At 44.1% G+C, this 25,140-nt stretch overlaps 1 protein-coding gene across 1 annotated transcript in view; it reads right to left on the bottom strand.

The window, feature by feature from the left end:
• Positions 1-13,012: 13,012 nt before the first annotated feature.
• Positions 13,013-25,140, bottom strand: part of LOC143266908 (uncharacterized) — a 74,746-nt gene continuing 62,618 nt past the window's right edge. Inside the window, exons 3-5 of the transcript XR_013041734.1 lie at positions 19,195-19,253; positions 15,746-15,786; positions 13,013-13,287 (exon numbers count right to left, since the gene is read on the bottom strand). The gene's annotated coding sequence lies outside the window, so the exon portion shown is untranslated. The remainder of the gene's footprint in view (positions 13,288-15,745; positions 15,787-19,194; positions 19,254-25,140) is intronic.

Raw genomic sequence — 25,140 nt, forward strand, 5'->3', positions numbered from 1 at the left:
AACCGAGTAAATACACAGAGACTTAGATTACTTATAAACTCTATGGCCATGGCAGACTACTTGCTAACTGTTTTTATATCTTAAATTAACCCATTTCTATTAATCTATAAGTTGCTATGTAACTCATGGCTTACCGGTATCTTTTTTTTTTTTTTCTTGTTTCTTTCACTTATCTTTTTTTTTATTATTATTATTATTATTATTTTACAACACCATTCAGTTCAACATAATAGCCACAGAATCCCCTGTTCTCCCCCTCTCGCCCACCCCTCCCCCCAGCCCACCCCCCATTCCCACCTCCTCCAGATCAAGGTCTCCCCCGAGGACCGGGGTTGACCTGGTAGACTCAGTCCAGGCAGGTCCATTCCCCCCTCCCAGACCGAGCCAAGTGTCCCTGCATAAGTCCCAGGATTCAAACAGCCAACTCATGCAACGAGCCCAGGACCTGGCACCAATGCACAGCTGCCTCCCAAACAGATCAAGCCAACTGACTGTCTCACCCGTTCAGGTGGCCTGATCCAGTTGGGGGCCCCTCAGCCTTTGGTTCATAGATCCTGTGCTTCCATTCATTTGGTTATTTGTCCCGGTGCTTTATCCAACCTTGGCTTCAACAATTCTCGCTCATATAAATCCTCTTCTTACTCACTAATTAGACTCCCAGTGCTCCACCAGGGGCCCAGCCGTGGATGTCTGCCTTCAGATTCCTCAGTCCTTGGATGGGGTTTATGGCACCACTATTTGGGTGTCTGGCCATCCCATCACCAGAGTAGGTCAGTTCCTGCCGTCTCGCGACCATTGCCAGCAGACTTTTGAGGGGGTATCTTTGTGGATCTCCGTGGGCCTCCCTAGCTCTCTGCTTCCTCCCCTTCTCACCTTCTCATGTGGTCTTCATTTACCATGGTCTCCTATTCCTTGTTCTCCCTCTCTTTTCTTGATCCAGCTAGGATCTCCCACTCTTTCCCTCGACTGTCGCCCTTCATTGTTCCCACTCATGACCAGGCTATTCATGTAGATCTTGTCCATTTCTCCGTGTCTTTTTTTGGGGTCCCGTTTTCCAGGTAGCCTCACTGGTGATGTGAGTAGCAGTCTAGTCATCCTTGTTCCACATCTAGCATCTTCCTATGAGTGAGTACATACCATATTTGTCTTTCTGAGTCTGGGTTACCTCACTCAGGATGATTTTTTTCTAGATCCATCCATTTGCCTGCAAACCGTGTGATGTCGTTGTTTTTCTCTGCTGAGTAGTATTCCATTGTGTATATGTGCCACAATTTATTTATCCATTCTTCAGTTGAAGGGCATCTAGGTTGTTTCCAGGTTTTGGCTATTACAAACAATGCTGATATGAACATAGCTGAGCAAGCGCTCTTGTGGTATGATTGAGCATTTCTTGGGTATATGCCCAGGAGTGGTATAGCTGGATCTTGGGGGAGATTGATTCCCAATTTTCTAAGAAAGCGCCATATTGATTTCCAAAGTGGTTGTACTAGCTTGCATTCCCACCAGCAGTGGAGGAGAGTTCCCCTAGTTCCACATCCTCTCCAGCATAAAGTGTCTTCAGTGTTTTTGATCTTAGCCACTCTGACAGGCGTAAGGTGGTATCTCAGAGTTGTCTTGATTTGCATTTCCCTGATGATTAGGGAAGTTGAGCAATTCCTTAAATGTCTTTCAGCCATTTGGGATTCCTCTGTTGAGAATTCTCTGTTTAGTTCTAAAGCCCATTTCTCAATTGGACTGTTGGTCCTTTTGATGTCTAATTTCTTGAGTTCCTTATATATTCTGGATATCAGTCCTCTGTCAGATGTGGGGTTGGTGAAGATCTTTTCCCATTCTGTAGGCTGTCGCTTTGCCTTGTTGACCGTATCCTTTGCTCTACAAAAGCTTCTCAGTTTCAAGAGGTCCCATTGATTGATTGTTTGTCTCAGTGTCTGCGCTACTGGTGTTATATTTAGGAAGTGATCTCCTATGCCAAGGCGTTCAAGACTATTTCCTACTTTTTCTTCTAGCAGGTTCAGAGTAGCTGGATTTATGTTGAGGTCTTTGATCCACTTGGACTTAAGTTTTGTGCACGGTGACAGATATGGATCTATTTGCAGCCTTCTACACGCTGATATCCAGTTATGCCAGCACCATTTGTTGAAGATGCTTTCTTTTTTCCATTGTACACTTTTGGCTTCTTTGTCAAAAATTATATGTCCATAAGTGTGTGGGTTAATGTCAGGGTCTTCAATTCGATTCCATTGGTCCACATGTCGGTTTTTATGCCAATACCAGGCTGTTTTTATTACTGTAGCTCTATAGTAGAGCTTGAAGTCGGGGATTGTGATGCCTCCAGAAGTTGTTTTATTGTACAGGTTTCTTTTAGCTATCCTGGGTTTTTTGTTTTTCCATATGAAGTTGAGTATTGTTCTTTCCAGATCTGTGAAGAATTGTGTTGGTATTTTGATGGGGATTGCATTGAATCTGTAAATTGCTTTTGGTAAGATTGCCATTTTTACTATGTTAACCCTGCCTATCCATGAGCATGGAAGATCTTTCCATTTTCTGAGATCTTCTTCAATTTCTTTTTTCAGGGACTTAAAGTTCTTGTCATATAGGTTCTTCACTTGCTTGGTTAGTGTTACCCCAAGGTATTTTATGTCATTTTTGGCTATTGTAAAGGGTGATGTATCTCTAATTGCCTTCTCAGCTTCTTTGTCCATTGTATATAGGAGGGCTACTGATTTTTTTTGAGTTGATTTTGTATCCTGCTATGTTGCTGAAGGTGTTTATAAGCTTTATCAATTCCTGGGTGGAATCTTTGGGGTCACTCAAGTATACTATCATGTCGTCTGCAAATAGGGAAAGCTTGACTTCTTCCTTTCCAATTTGAATCCCCTTAATCTCCTTATGTTGTCTTATTGCTCTGGCTAGAACTTCAAGTACTATATTGAATAAGTATGGGGAGAGTGGACAGCCTTGTCTCGTTCCTGATTTTAGTGGAATTGCTTTGAGTTTCTCTCCATTTAATTTGATGTTGGCTGTTGGTTTGCTATATATTGCCTTTATTATGTTTAGGTATGTTCCCTGTATTCCTGATCGCTCCAAGACTTTTATCATGAAGGGGTGTTGGATTTTGTCAAATGCCTTTTCTGCATCTAGTGAGATGATCATGTGGTTTTTTTCTTTGAGTTTGTTTATATGGTGTATTACATTAATGGACTTTCGTATGTTGAACCACCCTTGCATCCCTGGGATGAAGCCTACTTGATCATGGTGGATAATTGTTCTGATGTGTTCTTGGAGTCTGGGCTTACCGGTATCTTAACATCTGCTTCTCATCATGGCGGCTGGCAGTGTCTCTGCCTCAGCCTTCCACTTCCCAGAATTCTCCTCTCTCCTTGTCCCGCCTATACTTCCTGCCTGGCTACTGGCCAATCAGCTTTATTTATCAATCAATCACCCACAGCAATTCAACTACATGATAATAATTATGTATACATTGCAGTAAGAAATTATTACACATATAAAGCAGAATGTGACTAATATAGCAAAGAGAAAAATCAGTCAATAGAAACAGGCCTGGAGAAGACACCTTGAAGATGCCAAAACAGACGGTATTCTTCTCCTCTTATTTATTTTTTTTTAATGTTTTTCTTGATCTTTTAAAATGTGTATTGGTGTTTTGCCTGCATGGATGTCTGTGTGTGCTGGTTGCCTGCAGAGGTCAGAAGGGGGTGTCATCTCTTGGAAGTGGAGTTATAGATGGTTGTGAGCTGCCATGTGGATTTTGGGAATTGAACCTAGGTCCTCTGGAAGTGCAGCCAGTGCTCATAACCACCTGATACATCTCTCCAGGCCCATACCTCTACAAATTTAAAAGGAAACACCTGATCCATGGCTGCAAAAAGAGGTGAGAAATGTGGAAAGGAAAGGGGAAAGTGAAATAAATAGCAACTATGAAGACTAGATAAAATACAGATGTATAACATGCTAGATTTATGAGGAAAATAACAGCCTTAAACCTAGAGCAATAAACAAAGCATTGGAGGAGGGTGAGGAGCAACCCCTCCACCAACTCTGAGTACAGAAACAAAAGATTAGAGAAAAATCCCCAGAAACAAAAATAGAAAAAAAAAAAAAAGGAGAACAGAGTCATAACACACATGAAACAGGGACTAGGAAATCCAGTACCTTCCATCCTCCAAATAATACCTGTCACACTGGGCCATGGAGGAGGGAGCAGATCCAAGAGAAACTACAGCCAAACTGCCCTTCTGGGAATTATAGAAGACTCCACAGAACTACAACTCCAAAGCCTCCCCTCAAACCCTAAGAAACCAAGAGAGCCACAGAACTACGCAAGCAAAGCAAGTGGGCAGACCCAACCTGAAAGTCAATGGGCAAGCGTACTCAAGCTGAGACCGTGGACATGTAAGCAAACCAGAGCTCTGGCAGGACAGAGATATCCAGCGGCATCTGCTGGGTTCTGCAGTCAGTGTTCTGCTTTCACAGGACTGGTACAGATTGTAGCCAGACCTGAGCATGTAGGCTGATTGGTTAGCTACTAAGTTCCACCTGTTAATCCTGGAAGGAATGATACCTCAGCCCTACTACAATCTAGTCTCACTTGAACATTATAAATACTGCAACTGAAAGAATACAGGTGATAAAAATAAAGTCCAACTAACAGCCTAATCCCAGATGGTCATGGCCCAGCACAGAAATACAGAAACAGGACATGTCAAGTCACTATGACCCCTTTGAAAACCAACACCCTACTGCAATGGATTCTAAAGAGAGTGAATTAGATAAAAATCACAGGCAAATAATTTTTCAAAATCATAAGAATTTCGAATGAAATCAAACATGATATAAAATCCTGATTGAATTAAGAGATTACAAATTAACAACTGTGATGGTTTAAACAAGAATGACCCCATAGGCTCGTAGATTGGAATGCTTGGTCACCAGGGAGTGGCACTATTTGAAAGGATTAGAAGGTGTGGCCTTGTTGGAGGAAGTGTGTCACCGGAGGTGGGCTTTGAGGTTTCAAAAGCTCACCCCAAGCCTAGAGTCTTTCTCTTCCTGCGGCCTATGGGTTTGGATGTAGGATGCTCAGCTACCAGGTCTGTCTGCACACCACCATGTCCCACCATGAGAATAGTGACTCAACCTCTGAACTGTAAGCCAGCCCCAGTTGAATGCTTTCCTTTCTAAGAGTTGCCATGGTTGTGGGGTCTCTTCACAGTGACACAACACTAAGACAACAACCAAAGAAAACAAATAAGTCAATACAAGGTATGGAAGAGGAATTCAACAAAAAGAGAACCACTGAGAAAATGAAACTGAAATTTTAGAAATGAAAAGGTTGGTAAGTCAAATGAAAAGCCCCATGGCCTGGGCTGGACAGCTAGCTCAGCACCCAGGTAAAAAGCCATGTGCTTGTAATCCCAGTGCTGAGGAGGCAGAGAAAGGAGATGGTAGGCTTTCTGGCCAGCTAGTCTTGCTAAATTGGTGAGCTCCAGAATCTGTGAGACTCTGAAAAAAATTAAGGCAATGAGAAAATGAGCTAGATATCCAGTATCAGCTTTTGGCCTTACCATGTGCTTGAATGTGTGCCCCATGCACAAGCATAGATGGACCTGTACACATACACCATACACACACAAATAAAACCAGCACTTGAAAAGGCACAGGGACAAATAGCCAAACTAGTGGAAACGCATGAACTGTGAACCAATGGCTGAGGAGCCCCCATGCAACTGGACCAGGCCCTCTGGATAAGTGAGACAGTTGATTAGCTTGAACAGTTTAGGAGGCCCCCAGGCAGTGGAACCAGGACCTGTCCTTGGTACATGAGCTGGCTTTTTGGAACCTAGGGCCTATGCTGAGACACTCTGCTCAGCCTTGGTGTAGGGAGGAGGGGACTGGACCTGCCTCAACTGAATCTACCAGGCTGGGCTGACTCCCCAGGGGAGACCTTGCCCTAGAGGAGGTAGGAATGGGAGGTGGATTGGGGGGGAAGGCTGGGAGGTGGGAGGAGGGAGGACAGGGGAATCCATGGCTGATATGTAAACTTAAATTAATTTTAAAATAAAAATATTTTTAAAAAAGAATAAATTAAAAATAACCCAACACTTTCAAAGCTTGGTAGAAAGCCTCACCAAGAGAATGGATCGAGGGGTAGACATGATATCAGGTATTGAAGACCAGGCAGATGGATTAGCACATTCATACAACAAAAAGATAAATAAAAAGTCCATATAAGCAGAACATACAAGTTTTTGTTTGTTTGTGTTTTTTTTCTGTGTTTTGTTTTTGTTTTTTGTTTTTTGTTTTTTGAGACAAGGTTTCTGTGTGTATCAGTTCTGGCTGTCCTGGAACTCACTCTATAGACCAGGCTGGCCTTGAATTCACTGAGATCTGCCTGGCTCTGCCTCCCGAGTGCTGGGATTAAAGCCACCACTGTCTGGCCATACAAGATTTTTATAGATATTAAATATAGTATATTTAATAAAATTGTAGCAGAAAATCCCTCAAATCTAGAGAAAGAGGTGGCCATCAGGTACAGGAGTTATCTAGAACGCCAGGTCGTTAGGATCAGAAGGAAACTTCCCACATCACATTGCAGTTAACCTCATCTATGCAAAATGACACAGACCAGAGACTTCAGGAGGAAGCACTGAGTCCGCGCGTGATCCTCCCAGCGCTGGGCAGTGGCGCCTCCCAGAAGCTCCTTCTCACAGCTGGGGGGTTATCCACAGCCGAACAACACTGTCATCTTCTGAGTTGTGAACACAAGACAATGCTTGATTTATGAAGATGGTGTTCGTTTCTCAGCAGTGTTTTGCAGTTTTTAGTGTACAAGTCTTACATGCTGTTTGCTAAATTTATCGCAAGTGTTTCCCATTCTGATGTTATTATAAATGTTATTGTGTTTTACCTTCTAAGTTGTGGCTGGGGATATAGCTCAGGGATAGAGTATTTGCCCAGCATCCATGAGCTTCTGGGTTCGATCTCCAATAATCCAAAGACATACATAATATGTTTTAACTTTGATTGCTTATTTATGGAATATAGATGTATAACTCACTTTTTTTTTGAGACAGGGTCTCCCTATGTAGCCCTGGATGGCATGGAACTAGCCATGTAGACAAGGTCGGATTCAAACTCACAGATATCTACCTGCCTCTGCCTCCCAAGAGCTAGGATTAAAGACATGTACCACCATTTCTGACTATAACTGATTTTTACATATTGATATTTTATCAAGTGACCTTGTGGGGTTTACTTACTAGTCCTGAAAGGTCATTTGCATATTTGTATAACATACAACCAATAGGTAAAACAGAGACAATTATACTGAGTGAAGGAATGCAAATTTCTAAAAGTGCTATCTGTAGTCTTTCAAATCTGCATTTTGTTGTCTGGAAACTCCTGTACAATGTCAATCAGGAGTAGTTACAGAGAACATCCTGGATTTGTTCTGAAATGTAAGGAGAAAGAATTTGGTCTTTTGTCATTCAGTGTGACTTTATCCGTGGTTTTTCTTAAATACCCTTTGTCCAGATGTGATACTATCTTTGATTTTTAGTTTTCTGGAAGATTGTTTTTTGTTAGTTTGTTTTTAAAATAAAGATGAGTTGTTAGGGGGATGATTCAGGAGTTAAGTGCACTTCTTGCTCTTCCAGAGGACCCAGGTTCCCCAGTTTGTTTCCCAGCACCCACATGCCAGCTTTAATCCTCTATAACTCTAGTCCCAGGGGATCTAACATCCTCTTCTAGCCTCCTCGGGTACTAAGTCTGCATGTTGTAAGAATACGTAAGTGCAGGCAAAACACCCACACATTAAATAAGTAAATAAATAAATAGAATGTGGAGTTTATAAAAAATTTATTTGTGTGCTCATGCTCTAGTCTGTTAATGTGATGAGCTACACTGATGATGTTTGATTACAAACCATCCTTTCATTCCAGCCTAAACCCCATTCGTTCATTATGTATTATTATTTTACAGTGTTGAGTTCACCTAGGTAACTTTTGTTAAGAATGTCTAATACTATTTTTATAAGGAACACTGATATCTATTTCCCCCTGTGTCTTAGGGTTTCCATTACTGTTTATAAGGAACACTGATATCTATTTTCCCCTCTGTGTCTTAGGGTTTCCATTACTGTGAAGAGACACCGTGACCATAGCAACCCTTATAAAGGAAAACATTTAATTGGGGTGGTGGCTTACAGTTTAGAGATTTAGTCCACTATTGTCATGGCAGGAAGCAAGGCAGCATGCAGGTAGACAAGGTGCTGGATCAGGAGCTGAGAGTCCTTACATCTCGACTCACAGGCAACAGGAAGTGATCTGAGACACTGGGCATGGCTTGAGCATATTGAGACTTCAAAACCTACCTCCACAGTGACACACTTCCTCCAACAAAGCCACACCTCCTAATAGTGCAACTCCTTTCGGGGACCATTCTCTTTCAAACCACCACGCCCTGTGACATCTTTGCCTGTTTATGCTGGCTTAGTACAAATGAATGAGCAGACGGACCTTATCTAATTCCACAGGCAACCAAGACAGATGGCAAGATACGGTACTGTTTAGGGGGCCTCTGGGACCTTCCTGACCAACAGCTCATAAGGAGGTACCCCATCCTTGGCACTGAGGTCTTTGCTTAAGAATCCACAGGTCCTAGGAGCAGCTTTGTACAGCCGTACAGGGTATCTCCCTCCAAACTCTATTAAATATAAATTAGATATTTTACTTTGGTTGCTAGTTTCCATGCAGATTTTCACACCCCCTCATTTTAGCTAACCTCTTCTCCCTCTGGTCTCTCCTATCCTCAACTCCCTCCCTGCCTAGACTTTCCACCCCCAGTATTTCCCCTCTCTATTTCATATTACTTACGTTCAACTGTCCTCCACTCCAATAATGCGTCTATCCCCATCCTATTTTTAATTTCTTGACCTCTATGGGAACCCCACATTATACACACAAAATTGGAGGTTCAAAGCTAGGACCCACATAGAAGGGAAATGTGGCATTTACTTTCCTGTGCCTTGGTTACCTCACATAGTATAATTTTTCCAGTTCCATCCATTGGCTGCATGATATATAGAAATAAAGCTGGAACTGAGCTGGAAGTTTCCTTCCTGCCAGCTAGTTTCCATAACCCAAAGGGGTGCGATGCAGGCCTCTGGGGGAGAAGAAGCATTAATACCCTCACCCAGATGTAATCCTATGCAATAAGAATCCAACCTGGCAGGCAAGACGCCTCCACTTGGGCAGTAGTGGCACTAATGGTGTAGGGTTAATTTCTCTGGTTGGATTGAGGCCTGCTCCACAGGATGAATCCATGCTCATTACTGTAAGTCTGGTGAAGGCCCCACAGTATGGGAGACATTGTAGACCCTAGAGGGGAACTGAATGCTGTTATTTAGCTTAAGTGACATAATATTAAATTCCTTTCTAAATCTTTCTGTTTACACCCAGAGACAAATGCTCTTCTCAACCTTAATCAGAGGACAATGAAAGGTGCTAAGTGCAGGCCCATGGCAGCACAAGGTGCTGAGAGGAAGTAACAGATTAGCACTCAGTTCTAAACATGGCACTGAAGGGCTGGAGAAACGGCTCAGTGGTTAACAGTGATTGCTCTTGTGGGGGTTTGAATAGAAACGGCCCCCACAGACTCATGTGCTTGATGCTTGGTCTGTAGGGAGTGGCACTATTAGGAGGTATGGCCTTGTTGGAGGAAGTGTGTCACTCACTGTAGAGGCATGCTTTGAGGTCTCATGTTCTCATGCTACTCCCAGGGTGGCACACAGTCTTTTTCTGCTGCCTGCGGATCAAGATGTAGAACTCTTAGGTCCTTCTCCAGCACCATGTCTGCCTTCATACCACCATATCCCACCATGATGATAATGGACTAAATCTCTGAAACTGTAAGCCATCCCCAATTAAATGTTTCTTACAAGAGTTGCCATGGCCATGGTGTCTCTTCACAGCAACAGAAACTCTAAGACACTGCTCTTTCAGAGAAATGGAGTGCAGTTCCTAGCACCCATGTTAGGTAGGTAGCTCACAAATATCTGTAACTTCAGCTCCAAGGGAGATCTGATGCTCTCTTCTGGCTTCCGTGGGCACCTGCATGCATGGGTATATGCACATACGCAGAGAGAGAGAGAGAGAGAGAGAGAGAGAGAGAGAGAGAGAGAGAGAGAGAGGCAGAGACAGAGAGAGACAAAGAGGAAGGAAGGAAGGAAGGAAGGAAGGAAGGAAGGAAGGAAGGAAGGAAGGAAGGAAGGAAGGAAGGAAGGAAAGGAGGGGGGAGGGAGGGAGGGAAAGGAAATTCTTTAAAAATAGACATTTATACCATCCTCTCAAAGGCTTGAGGAAAACTGAGAAAGAGGAGGTAGAAAGATGGCTCAGCGGTTAAGAGCACTGACTGTTCTTTCAGAGGACCCAGGTTCAATTCCCAGCACCCACATGGCAGCTCACAGCTGTCTGTAACTCCAGTTCCAGGGGTTCTGATACCTTCACACCAATGCATGTAAAATAGTTCAACACTAAAAAAAAAAAAAAAAAGAGTGTAAGAATCCCCCAATAGGGAGAATGGTAGCAGAATGCCATCGTCTGGGCATTATACAGCCATTAGAATCACCTACACCAGTCTACACTGGGTCTGCACAAGAATGGGCCCTTCTCAGTCAGGTGTGGGTGGGGGAGGAGAGGCTCATGTGACTCCACTCCTCATTGTCGAACTATTTGCTACGGATATTCAGGAAGGGAGGGGGCTGCTGCCTTCAGCTGTGTGCCCGCTGGTGACCCCACCAGGCTCCAATGGAGAGTTGCTGTCCAACGGTCTCACTGGCGGCCCTGCTTAAAACAAATGGGTCATGGAATGAATCTAGAGAAAGGATTGATGAGGTTGTTAGGGATGGAGGAAGATGAAAGAGGTTGGTGGGAGAGTAATCAGAACGCATTCCACACGTGGGTGAAATTATTTTTAAAAACAACATCAGTATAATAAATAAATAAATAAATAAATAAATAAATAAATAAATAAATAAATAAGTTAATGTCTGAGAAAGCATGTCCTTTTCTCCAAATACCTGGAAGACTTTATATAGCGCTGGCATTATTTATTTGTTTTTAAAAACTGGATTCTGCTTGCTGCAGACTTGCTTAGGGTTTCATTCTGTGTCCACCTCTGCTCTTGGTGTCTTCCTTCCAGAATCAAAGATGCCCTCTGATGTCAAATTTATTCTGCCTTCAGACTATTCTTGAATGCTTCTTCTTCATTCTGCTGGATGTGGATTATGTCGACTTTTGTGTGTCTAAGAGTTTTTAATTTTCACATTTCTGCATTCTCTCTCTTCGGCACACTAATGACATTTCTCCCCTATCCTCCTATGTGCATAATTTCTGACGAGAGCTCTGTTGTTTGTCTCAACTTGTTCTTAAGTATCTAATGTGTCCTTTTGTGTAGTGGGTAACCATTCCAACCTTGATCTGGAAGTTCCAACACCCATTGAGGCTTCAGTAACTGTCACTCCTACAAGGCGGGACTGAGAGAGGACCCTGAAGAACAGAGTTCTGGATGCACCGTCTCTCTTGATTCCTGGACCCTGGATGCTGGAGGTAGACTGAGCAGAGTTCTCCAGAGAACACTGCCGGACTGTGACACACCTTTCCCAGACCCTGCAACCTACCTATCCCTTCATTTGTAAGTTACACCACTAAATAAACCTGCCTTTTAACTATGTGGAGTGGCTTTAATAATTTCACCAATACTTTTGCTCCAGTTCCCTTCAAAGATTCTTTATTTTTGATGTTCAGCAGTTTGAATGAGGTAGGTCTAGATACAGGGTCTTTTTAGAGTTGCTTTGATTGGTTGCTTAGAACTTATTTTGCTTGTGGGTCTCTGAGTTCCTTAGATATGTGATTTGGCGTCTTTCATTGTATTTGGAAAACACTCTGCCAGTGTGTCTTCACGAACCTCTTCTCCTCCACTCTTTCTCTCTGCTCTTCCTGAGATTCCAACTGCATGCTGTCTTCATTTTCGGGATGCTCCGTTTGCTCCCCGCTCCCATTCTTCCTTCTCTGTGAGCGTCAGTGTGGTAACTGTACCATTGTCTTCCCTCCGTCTATCTCCACATGGGTCCTGTCCACTTCCTGTGTCCCTGACCGACCGTGCCCCTCCCCTTGTTATTGTTGCTGTTGCTTCTTGTCCTAATGTTTCTGTTTGATGTTTTCTTATAGCTTCCATCTCGTCGCTGAAAATGCTTATCTATTCATACACACTGTCCATCTTTTCCACGAAGGTCTTTAACTTCTTTTATATTTAAAAATCTTTTAAAATAAATGTATTATTTTGGATCATTTATGAATTCTCTGGTACAGACCATTTCCAAATCACAATGACTTAGCAAGTAGGTTTTTTAATTTTATTCTTTTTTATTGAAAATTAAGTCATTTTCGTACAATGTATTCTGATCACTGCTTCCCATCTCTCATTTCCTCCAAGATCCTCCCCACATCCCCACACTTCCAACTCCAGGCCTGTCCCTCTCTTAAGAAAACAGATAGGCAAATAAAGGAGACAAACAAGGACAAAACAAAACAACAAACAAACAAAGAGCAGGGGAAACACACACACACACACACACACACACACACACACACACACACACACACACAAAACCACTAACAATAATATACAAGCGAAAAACAAGAGCGGTAAAAAGAAAATGTCCAAACAAAACAGTATGAGCCAAGACAATCTCCAGAAACATGCCATTGCATTCATTTGTGGTGGCTGTCGCCACTGGGCATGGCACCTGCCCTTTAGTGTGGTTTGCAGACCCAGTGATGTGAAGAAAGCTTTGTGAGACTATTTTGGAGCCTAGTTGTTTAGGTAAAAACTTATCTCTGAACTGTGACAGATTGAGCCGAGACAGAGACTGCACAAGTTCTGGCCATAGGACTTTATCACCAAATCAATAATAAAAGTATCTTTGACTATGGCATAGAGTAGAAATAATTTATTATTCTGGTGGTAGAAGCAGAGTGTGGAAGATGGTAAGCAGAAGAGGAGAGGTTGTTGTAAGTAGAATCATGACTCATCAGGCCATGAGTGAGTAGATCCATGTCAGCAGGCCATGGATGAATGGAAGCATGAGTCAGCAGGCCATGGATGAATGGAAGCATGAGTCAGCAGGCCATAAATGAATGGAAGCACGAATCAGCAGGCTATAGATGAGCAGCAACATGAATTAGCAGAAGCCAAGAATCAACAGGAACCCTAGTAAACAAGAGGCATGCATTATTATATATGGAAAGACAAACAGACCCGAGAGCATGCTTGGAAATAGCTAGCACAGAATAAATGATAATGTTTTGTCCTGGACAAGACGGTTCGAGGTTATGCTGGGTTGTGAATGACTTCCCTGTTTCTGGATGGCTTTCAAAATCTATGAATCTTACCAAATTATTGCTTCTTGGTTTTCACAGTCTTTTGTGGCTCTTACTTGACAACAGATTCTAGTGTTTGTTTGTTTGTTTTTCCCTAGGCCTAGCAGCAGCCTCCCCCTTCATAATTTTATGCAGATGTCCACTTACCTTCCTTGGAGTCATGAGTTTCAGAGAAAGCTGAACTCATTTCCAACTTCAGGGATAAATATAATCAGTCTAAGCTGGGAGAGCACTAACTTTTCCTTAGAGAGCTAAGTAGCAATTTTTTTTGGCTGTTAGTGGATATTTATAACCATTAAAATGTAGCTATTTAAAATGTAAAACTAGTCTTAGCTTGTGGCCTTTAAATAGTCAAGTGGCTGGCTGGATTTGGTCAGTGGACTATGGCTTGTCAATCCTCAACGTACACAGTTTTCCTAGTGAATACTATTTGTTCAGAGGCAGGCGTGTAACGGAAAGTTACCCACCTCACTATTATCCCCTCGTAGTAAACTGGAGAGAAGAAAAAAGACAACACACTTTCCTTCCTTCCTCTGTTTTTTTTTTTTGGTTTTTTCGAAACAGGGTTTCTCTATGTAGCCCTGGCTACCCTGGAACTCACTCTATAGACCAGGCTGGCCTCGAACTCACAGAGATCTGCCTGGCTCTTGTTAGGATACTGCTGCTCCTCCAGCTGCATGGCCACACATGCGCAGTTCAGCAGCTAAGTAAGGGGTCTTATGTCATCAGTGTGCGCAGCGTGGTCACGCAATCTGCAAATGCATGGTGTAGTTTCATAAGCCTACCTGTGCCTTAAAAAGCCAGATACAGACTCCTCCTTTCCCCTCTCTGTTCTCTCTCTCCCCTCTCCTCCGTCTCTGTCTCTCTCTGCTCTCTGTACTGCTTCTTCCCCAGGCCTGGTCCTTTTGTGTCCGTCCGTCCGTCTGTCCGTCGTCCTCCCCCCTCCCCCCTCCCCGCTCCTAATAAAGCTCTGATACTGGGTTTTGTCGTGGCTTTTGACCTTTCCGAATGGTAACCAGTGCCACTTATCATTTTTAAAACAACATCTCTGCCTCCCAAGTGCTGGGATTAAAGGCAAGCACCACCACCACCACCGGGTGACATCACACCTTTCCACAGGAGGCCATCTTGTATTGAAGTCAGTGATCTCAGGAATCAGAAGAAGAGAAAGCTAAGATTCTTGGTAGAGAGCAAGGTTGGGGTGCTAAGTCAAGTAGTTCAAAGTCTGCTTTATCTCTGCATTTGTTACGAGTTAATAAAGGTGCCATGTTTTTTGACCTGGTTTGAGCTAGATGTTTTGTGTAGCTGATACATATGTACTCACACAATGCCTTCCATGACTAAAGGCATCTCTTTTTCGTGCAAATAGGTAGGCTAATGCAGTAAGGGACCCAGTCAAGATCAGATTTGTCTTCATCCTGGACCATGCAATGTCTTCTCATCCCTTAATCCTCTCACAAAAAGGTCCTTAACTTTGGCTCTAACCCATCTTCCATCTCCAGTCTGTATAGCCTACATCTGGCATATATTTTCAGGACATCCCTGATCTCCATTAACTATGGACCCAATTTAGCCCTTGGGTTAGGATCAGCAACGTGTTATCTGTGCCTGTTGTACAGCCCTGTGTGAGTGAGTCCCATGAAAGCCTCGCTACCATGTTCTCATCCTGGCCTTATCACTCCGTATGATCACTCTTCTCTCTGGGAACTAATGCTCCTCTGGATGCAATAACTGTGCTGGATGAGATATCTCAAGGTCTCTCAAGGTGTCTGCTCTCTCTGACATCCAGGATTCCTTGGCACTGGGAAACGTCAAACTCTGCCTATGGAGGCTAACCCCACACTTTGTTTTGCATTTAACACAGCCCTCGAATGCGTTTAAAAAAAAAAATACTGTGTGATGAATGAGGAAAAGAAAAGATAGATGTTCCCAAAGCCCCCGGATCATGGGCTCAGAAACCACTGGATTGAGACACATCAGTGGGATTTGCCTAAACTAACTCCTGATGGGCCAAGGGAGCTGGCCCTAATCTGTAGAGACACCCAAGAGAATGGATGAAATATTGGGTAATGGTTCCTTAGGGTGTGAGGCAGAGAGAAGAACTGAAGTGAGGGGCAGGTACGTGTAGGCGATGAAGAGGAAAAGACCAGAGGTCCTGGTTTGGGGAGGGGGCAAAACATGGTCACGGAAGAGATCTCTGCTCTTTCCCTGTTCCTTGGAAGCTCTGCTGGCCACCCCCTTCTCCTTATTCTCACCCCCAGCTCCGTTGACATCCTCTCCTTTCTTACCTTGAGCCTTGCTCCAATTTCAAAGCTTTCTCTGGCCCCAGCTGTATTAAGAAACAAAGGAGAGAAGAAAGCATAATTTTTAGTTCTTTTTTGGGGGGAGGGGTTACGAACGAAGGGCTGGGTGGAAGAGAGAAAATAAAGCCTTTTGAAATGAAAGCTGAGCCAAGCTCATCAGAGATTATGTAGGCAAAACTCTGCCTGTCTGATAGGGCCCAGGTGGTGGGTAACTTTCAAGGGCTCCTGACAGATCTTGATGGTCCACAGCCTGCCTCGAATGCCTCCTCATTTTGGAGAAGATGCAGTTCTTATCCCCATGACCACTCCCACCTCAGAAAACTCTGGGCTGCCCCAGGCTGCCTCCAGACCAGGTAGGAGCCAGAGATCTCCACAGAGGCTTATTCTGGCTGCCCCCACACACGAGTGTGTACCCACCCACAAACAGTCACACACAGGAAGGGGAGGAGAGCAGACATTTGACCCAGACACATTACTCTGAGGCAAGTCTTTCCAGAGAAAGGTCCTAGCTGAGAGTTAGGGAGAAGAGACTCCTGACCTCCCCTATAGCTCAGTCCCTTCCCCAACCTCCCCATGCCTCCTCACTGCCCATGTCTTCTCTTCCCAGCCAAGCTCCTGAAACCACCAGTCAGCATTCAGTGTGCTCCTCTTCCTCACTCCTGCCTTCTGGATTCTGTTCTCCCCACCATGAGCTACCCTCTTCTGACCACTTTGTTGTCATATTTAAGATACGTCACTTCCTGGATTTCCGCAGTGGGAGACCGCAACTGCGCCCATGTCCCTTCTCACCGGGAGCAGTGTTCCCTCTGGTCTCTCCCCCCACACCAGTCCTCCCTGCCTCCTACATCGGCATCTCTTCTCTGTCTGCCTTTTCATCCCCTTCTGTAACTGTGGGGACCTCTCTTAATGCTTTCATTTCCTTCTCTCAATACATGTTTCTTTTCCAAAGGCTTTTAAAAGATTTATTATCATTTTATGTATGTGTGTACGTATATATGTATGTATGTATGTATGTATGTATGTATGTATGTATGTATGTGTACACGTATGCAGATGCCCATAGAGGCCAGAAGAGGGCATTCTACCCTCTGGAGTTGGAGTTACAGGTGTTTGTGAGCCACCCTGTGGATGCTGAGAACTGAGCTGCAGTCCTCTGAAAGAGCAGCAAGTGCCCTGGACTGCTGCCTCTCTCAAGCCCCCAAAGCTTTTAAAACACCGTTTAGAAGTTGAAGAGGCCTCCAACAATGTCACCAGCCTCCATCTCTTTCTGAGCCTCTGGTTTATCCACCAATCTGCCTCCTGTTACCTCCTCTTTGGCACTTAAATGTTAACACAAGCCAGTCTGCAGCCACAGATCTCCCTGGGTGTAGGTTCATATATTTGCATGCATAGTTCCCAGTTTGGGAAGGATTAGGAGGTGTGTCTTTGTTAGAGGAGGGGTGTTGCTGGGGGTGGGATTTGAGGTTTTAAAATTCCATTCCAGGCTCAGTCTCTCTCTTCTCTTTCCCTCTCCTCTCCTCTCCTCTCCTCTCCTCTCCTCTCCTCTCCTCTCCTCTCCTCTCCTCTCCTCTCCTCTCCTCTCCTCTCCTCTCCTCTCCTCTCCTCTCCTCCTCCTTCTTCTCTCCCCCCCCACTGCCCCCTAAAGAAGTTCTCAGCCACTGCTCCAGCACCATACCTGTCTGCTTTCTACATGATGGAAATGGACTCACTCTCTGAAACTGTAAGCAAGCCCCCAATTAAATGCTATTTTTTGGTAAGAGCTGCCTTGGTCACGGTGTCTCTTCACAGTTGTAGAATGGTACCTAAGACACTGGGTCTCCCAGCTCAGTAAATGATATCCCTGTTTATGTGCTTGCCACACTCAGAAATCTGAGACTCCTCAGAGTGCCCATATCCTCTCAGCTCACAGAAGCTTTTGACTGTGGCTTCTAAATTTCTAAATAGCTCTTGGACTCTGCTTCTTTCTATCCTTAATTACATCAGGCCCTGAACCTCTTGCTTTCTCTCCTGGAAAACTGTCAGCAGCTCTTGCCTGATCCACCTTCTTCCTTGTGCTTATCCATCATTTTCAAAAGCATTTCCTTATCATCCTTTTGTTGCTACATCTCCAGTCTGCTCCACCATCATCATGACATACGTGGTGTCACGATGCCTAACCGAGCACCTGAGGCCATCTGAATGTGACCCATTTGTCCTGACTGTTGTCCACGAATGCACAATCCACTTCATCTAGTCTGCAGCATGCTCCACACACCCTACAGCCCACCCCATGCACCCTACCATACAGCCACACCATTAGAGCTGGCTCCATGCCTTTGTTCCTGCTGCCTGAAAGTACTTGCTAGTTTCTCATCTGGAAGCTCTGGAGATGCTACTTCCTCTAGAAAGTCTCCATCTATCCCCTTGGGAAAAACGAATTTTTCTTTTCTGTGTGTTCCCACCGCTCTTTTCTTCCGCTCCCAGTGCAACGCTTGCGTTGGCTTCTTCGTCACTGCTCTGGTTCCACTTTCTCGGATAGACCTGAACTGAGTGGTACCCAGCTCATCCTCAAACAGCCAGCCTCTCCTTAGCTCAGGATGTGGATATTTGATTGACATCTACATGATCTGTATTAAGTGGCATGCTGCCCTCTGGATCAAGTCACCATTTACCCTATTCCTCTTTGGAGACTCTGGGTTCCTGAGGACCAGGCCAACTGGCCTCAGGTAGAGTGTAATGTAGAACCATTGTTCCCACCTGGATGACAAGCAACAGTGTGGTGGATATCTTTGTGAATAAAGCTATTTCTCAGTTTCAAATTCTTGCCTTGTGAGAAGTGAGAAAGAACAGCAATCAGACTGCCTGGCTTCCTCTGGGTAGTGATGGGCCCTTTGGGTGGGGCAAGCTTCCTCTGATGCCCCTCTAGGTATTTATCTTGGAGTTCAGCACCAATCAATGGCCACAGCTCATTAAGAAGTTACAGAATATGAGCAATGAGAAGGACTGAAGACAGAACAGAACACTCTATCCAACGTGGCTGAGAGTCAAAGGCTCAGTGAAGATTATCTTACATAGTCTTGGTTCAGGTTATCTCCTGAGAGATGCTGAAGATGTGGGCTTTTCTGACTGACCAGCCTGTCCTGGCCTTGTATATTGTGCCTACTTTGGAATGTCAAGCACTCATGAAATCCCCAAGAAACATGGTTAGGGGTGGTCTCCGGGAGGAGCAGAGTGGAGGAGATGAAGCAATGGGCTCCCCTGACCTCCCCGAAGCCTTCAGAGCCTTTCCTATTTCACTGTCCTCACAAGAAGATTAGCTTAAGTTCTTCCTAAAACAGATAGGAATGGCGCTGGGGTGAGGGGGCAGAAACTAAGGCACTTAAGATGATTGAGTGGCAGCCCCCAGCCTTCGCGTCAGCATCCTTAACGTAACAAATAACAACAAAAATACTAACCATTCAGTTGTCTCAGCTTCTCAAGTGCCAAGTTGAAATGGTTATTATTCTCGTCATACCTGTAGAAACAAACTTGAAGAATTCAGGCTTATTCAAGGCCGCATGGCAAATACTCCAAAGCCCATTTGCCAGATCGTGAAACTCAAGGGGACGATGACAAAGTTCCCAGCCAGTCTCACACCAGGGCTCTGTTGAGCCAGCCAGGAGGAGAAGCCCTAACCCTGGACTCCCACCTCATCTAAGCAGCTGTTACAAAGAGCAAAGAGCTTGTATGAACCACTCATAGAAGAACATCTAGTTTATGGCTAATACACTGTGCAATGGGAAATGGGGACATCTCCAATAAATAGTGTTTATTAACTAGATAGCCACAGAAGGAAGAGAATACTGATCCTCCTGTAACACACACACACACACACACACACACACACACACAATCAAGTGCAGCTGGACAACAAAACTAACTAAAGAGAGTAAAACAATAGCACTTTAGGGTGAAATATAAAACTTTTGTATAGTTTTGTATTTCTTAAGTAGGACATAAGAAAGCACTTGCCCAAAGTGGGAAGGAGAAATACAAATTAAATCATTTTAGTATTCAGAATTTTTGTTAATTGAAGAGATCATTAAGTGAATGAAAATGCATCCGAGGAGAGAGCCATTAGATTAGATGCAGAGTGGGGGAAGATATTTTCACAAATATGTCTGATAGAATGCTGTTATCCAAAACATACAAAACGTTCTTAACAGTTAGTGACGGGAGAGATGGTTCAGTGGTTAAGAGAACTGCCTGCTTTTGCAGAAGACCAGCGTTTGGTTTCCAGCACTCACTGGGGAGGCTCAAAATCACCTGTAACTCTGGTTCTAGGGGATCCAATGCCCTCTTCTGGCCTTTTTGGGCACCTGCACACATGTGTACTTACTCCCCACCACACACATATACACATAGATAAAAATTAAAATAAAGAAAATCTTTTCTAAAAACCTTAACATAGAGCTATAAAACAACTGAATTAAAACCAGATAATTGATAGGACAGGCACCTCACCAGAGAAGATACACAGATGGCAAATAAGCACTTGAAAGAGGCTCCCCGGCATACATTCTTTGTACATGTAAGACAGTGAGAGGACATGATATAACCCTTAGAATGGTCAACATCTCTGACGCTGACATCACCAAATGCTGCTGAGGACGAGGAGCAGCAGGAACTCCTTCACTGCCTGCAGATTACAAAAACGGTAAAGACGCTTGGGTGGTTTGTTGTAAGACTAAAGATGCCCTCACTGTGGGACCCAGCAATCATGCCTCATGAAGCTTACTCAGAGAGGTTGAAATCATGCCCACCAAAAGCTATGTGCAGATTTACTTCGGTTTCATTCATAGTTTTGGAAAGTTGGAAGTAGTTCTCTAGGCCATGCTCAGTAGCACACTAGCCACTAGGGTGATCAGTAGGCAGAAGAAGAGCAGAGATCTGGTGTTCTGTGTGAAATGGACTCTCCTTAAGGAGTTGTATGGCTAAATGAAGAACATTGTGAGAGACATGATTCATGACCTAGTGTGGCTGATCCCCTCACCGCGGCTGCAGTCCAAGATCTCTATGTTTTCAAGAAACCAATGGAGCTGTCCATTTTGCAGAGAGCATCTACAAGGGGGCAGTTCACATATGGCAGCCAGCAGGGACTCTGCTCTCCTGTGGGCACTCGACACTGTTGGGGAAAAGCCTATGGGAAGAGGCAAGCTGGCCTGAGCCTCCAGGAACTATGCCATCATCCCTTCCCCCAATCTTCCGACCAAGAAGATTGGGCAAAATTGTCCTGGGTTCCAAGACAGTTACTACTTTGGCAATAGAGCTGTTGTTGGTGAGATGTCTGGCAGGGGTGAACCCACAGCCTGTCTTGAATGCTGGCTGTTCCTACCACAAGCAGAAGACAAAGAGGCTCTGCTGAGCATGGTGAGAGTAGGGGCATGCATCCTGTGGAGCCTCCTCTTGAGAGCAATAACCACCAGCTGATGGGTGCTCCACCATCCACAGAGATGCTGGGTGCACACTGGGTCTCCTGACTGCCACCAGACAAGGAGACTCCCTGAAACCCAGGCAGTGCAAGAGAAAGAAAAGTAGGGCTGAGGAGCTCAATAAAGTCCGTCCTTTGGCAAAACAAACAAACCTTAGAAGCAACTGAGATGTCTGTTAGCAAATGATCTGATAAATGAACAGAATGTGATATTATTCAGTATTAAAAAGAAATGACCGGTCACGTTACAGAGACACAACATGGCAAGGGGGGTTCAGTGCTTCTTACTAAGTGAGAAGTGCTGAGTCGGAAGGGCCACACACTGTCTGATTGCAGATGCACAGCATTCTGGAAAAGGGAACACTATGGGGACAGTAAAATGACCAGTGGCTGTCAGGAGTGGGCACAGGAAAGAGTGAGCAGAACACAGAAGGCTTTGAGGGAATTATTCTGCATGATACTCAATGATGGATACATGATATCATACATTTATCAAAACCCAGAGGGTGTTCAACATAAAGGGTGGCACCCAGTGGCGTGGAGTGACATTTTTATGTTGGCTATAACAAAAGTGACACTCTGGGTGAGGATGCTGATGATGGAAGAAGCTGTGACATGTGGGCTCAGGGGTTATGTGTAAACCTGTACTTTCTGCTCAGTTATGTTGTGAACCTTTTATTTTAAAAAATGTTCTATTGCAGTAAGAGCATATAAAGTGTGATAAGGCACTGTGTCACCTTTACAATAAAGTTTTCATCTTCAAACTATTACAAGTCAGTAAGGGAAACAAACAAACAAACAAAACCAGTTTCTTTTTTAATGGCAAAAGAATTTCAATGTTTTTCAAACATTCCTTGAAAAAATCTAAATAGAATCCAGGTAGCTGATCATTATGTGGCTTTTCCTGGGAGACTTTAACAAGCATCTGTTTACTGTAGATAGGGCAACAATGACAGACCAAAGACACAATCTCACCCAAGTTTAGCTTAACAAACCAGTGAGCTCACAAGAGTCACTTACAGGAATGTGAGTGAAGGGTTACTTACAGAAGCATGAGTGACGCAAAAGTCGCTGTGTCGTCAGAAAGCCCGCCCCAGCATGGGTGACAGCTCAGGAAAGCTGCATCCCCGGAGCTTTCTCTGTCAGAGAGGCTGCTCTCCCCAGCAATAGCTGCTGAATATACTACCGGGGGAATCATGCAACTGTTGTAGAATATTATTTTAAGATGTTTTACATTCATTTATTCTGTGAATCATTGTTTGATGATGCAAAGATGTGTTGCATTCTTTTATGTTGCAGTTGTTTGACTCTGTGAAGCTGTGTTATTTTGCCTATCTAAAACATCTGATGGTCTAATAAAGAGCTAAAAGGCCAATAGTGAGGCAGGAGAAAGGATAGGTGGGGCTGGCAGGCAGAGAGAATAAATAGGAGAAATCTGGAAGGAAAAGAAGAAGGAGCCAAAGAAGGAGGAGGACTCCAGGGGCCAGCCACCCAGCTACACAGCAAGCCATAGGGTATGAGTAAAGAAAGGTATACAGAAATAGACAAAGGAAAAAAGGCCATAGGCAAAAGGTAAATGAGATAATTTAAGAAAAGCTGGTTAGAAATAAGCCAAGCTAAGGCCAAGCATTTATAATTAAGAATAAGCCTCTGTGTGTGATTTACTTGGGAGCTGGGTAGTGGGCCCCCCAAAAGAGCAAAGAGCCAAAAGATTAAAGAAAACAAGCAACAACATGCAACTGTCTGAGCTTTGTGAGTGTGGTGCTTTGAATGATAATGGCCCCCACGGGCTACTGTGTTTAGCTGCTACTTGGTCCCTAGTTGGTGAAACTGGATTAAGAGGTGTGGCCTTCGAGGAAGTGTGTCACTGGGGGCAGGCTTTAAGGTTTCAAGAGATTCTCAGCGTTCTTAGGGTTCTCTCTCTCTCTTTCTCTCTCTCTCTGATCGTGATTGTGTGTCAACATGCAACATGTAAGCTCTCAGCTACTACTCCAGCACCATGCCTGCTTGCCCGCCTCTGCCATTCTCTACACCAGGATGGTCATGGACTCTAACCTTCTGAAACTGTAAGTAGCAAATAAACTCTTTCTTCTGTAAATTGCCTTGGTCAGGATGCCTTATCACAGCAATAGAAAGGGAACTAAGACAGTTCAGCAGCTCCCTGGTTTTTATAAGCCTCCCTGCTCCCTTCAGAAGGGAATATTTCAATTTAAAGGAAACAGTCACAGCATACAAATACATACAAGAATGAGATCAGGCTCCCTGAACCCACCACACAATACTTCATGCAACACCACCAAATGGCTGGGAGAAAAGAAAGACACTAAACACCAAGATTGGTAAAGATGTAGAAGGCAGGACTCTGTGAGCCACTGTAGGGAATGTTAGTCATCCAACCACTTTGGAAAACTGATTTTCCAGTATTTGTCAAGGTAAACCTTACAATCCCACAGATTCCCTTCTTGGTGTATGCCCAGCAGAAATGCACATGTTCATATAAAGATGCTAGAATGTTCACAGCAGTACACTGGTCACAGGCAAAAGCTGAAAATTACCAAATTATCCATTGCCAGGAGAGCAGATAAGTAATTCATGGCAGAGACACCTAATGGGCTTCAGGAAGGAGACAGATCTCAACTACATAGTGGCAACTGTACACTGCTTGTAAACACAGTACTCACTGAAAACAGCCAGACACAAACGTTTACAGTAGCATTCAGATAAAGTTCAAAACCCAGGCCAAAAAGCTACCAAATGGTAGATTATTTTTTCTGTATCAAGTTATGATCATAATTACATGAATCTATGCATGTGATGAAATGTCATAGAACTACACACCAAAAATACCAAGAAAATGAGTGTATATAAAAACCGGTAAAGGCTCATTCAGGTCTGGAGCCAAGTAATGTTATTTTACCAGCATCAAATTCCTGGGTCCTATGGTTCTGTAATGTACTGTGAGATGGTGGGAGCCATGTCAAGGGCACACAGACGCTCTCTGCAGGGCGTGCACAATTTCTTACGATCCTAAGAATATTCCAACATGAAAATTTAGTAAGAGCAGAGCAAACAAGCTTACGGCACAATCTGTCTGGACAGGGCTTATGCCAGTAAGATCCCGAAGAGCTTTGGTGGAGACGGACCTTAGAAGGCCTCTGGAACACTGCCATGCTCTGCTCTGCCGCTCTGGGGGTGGGGATTACTACACAGGTGTTATCAAATTATGACCATATATCTGTTTCCTCCATGAATACTACACTTAAATAAAAAAGTGTGTTTTTTTTTTCCTTTGTAAGCAATGAAACGCCACATGAGTTTGTCCAGTGCCCGTCACACTCACTAAGGATGGTACTCAGTCCTCCAGGCTCTCTCCTCCTATTGGGTTCTGACCTTCGTTGTCTGCTCTGCCCAGGTGAGCACAGTTCACAACACAGGTGCTGTAGTCCCCAGGGCCACAAGGTTGGAAGCTCTGTGAGCAGCAAGGCCTCTGGCGGGAAAGCTGGACCTCAGTGTGTGGTCTAGGGTGCCTCCTGCCCAGTGCTAAAGGGCTTGTTATCATAGCTAGGCATACGCCTTTTCTAGTCACCAGGAATCCTACAGATTCATGGTTCAAAACAAAATGCACTCCATTTAAATAAGTATGGAGATGTGAAACAAGTTTTCATAACATAAGCACCCAAAACTAACCCACTGGTATGAAGAACTTTACAAATTACCAAGGTTAGAGTCTGAGTAAGCCAGTCCTGGGGGAAGAGGGAGGCTTCCGGCGAGGTGAGACTTTTTGGTAAGTTATTTCACACTACAGGTGCCTCTGACAGCTCCTGAACAAATTTTTTACATTTAGTTTGGATAAAGAACATCTACCAAAGACAAAAGGCCTAGGAATTGTTGAAACTACGGACTACACTCCGGAAACGGAGGCATGCAGCTT

The sequence above is a fragment of the Peromyscus maniculatus genome, chromosome 1 (genome assembly GCF_049852395.1).
Source record: "Peromyscus maniculatus bairdii isolate BWxNUB_F1_BW_parent chromosome 1, HU_Pman_BW_mat_3.1, whole genome shotgun sequence".
Taxonomy (NCBI): domain Eukaryota; kingdom Metazoa; phylum Chordata; class Mammalia; order Rodentia; family Cricetidae; genus Peromyscus; species Peromyscus maniculatus.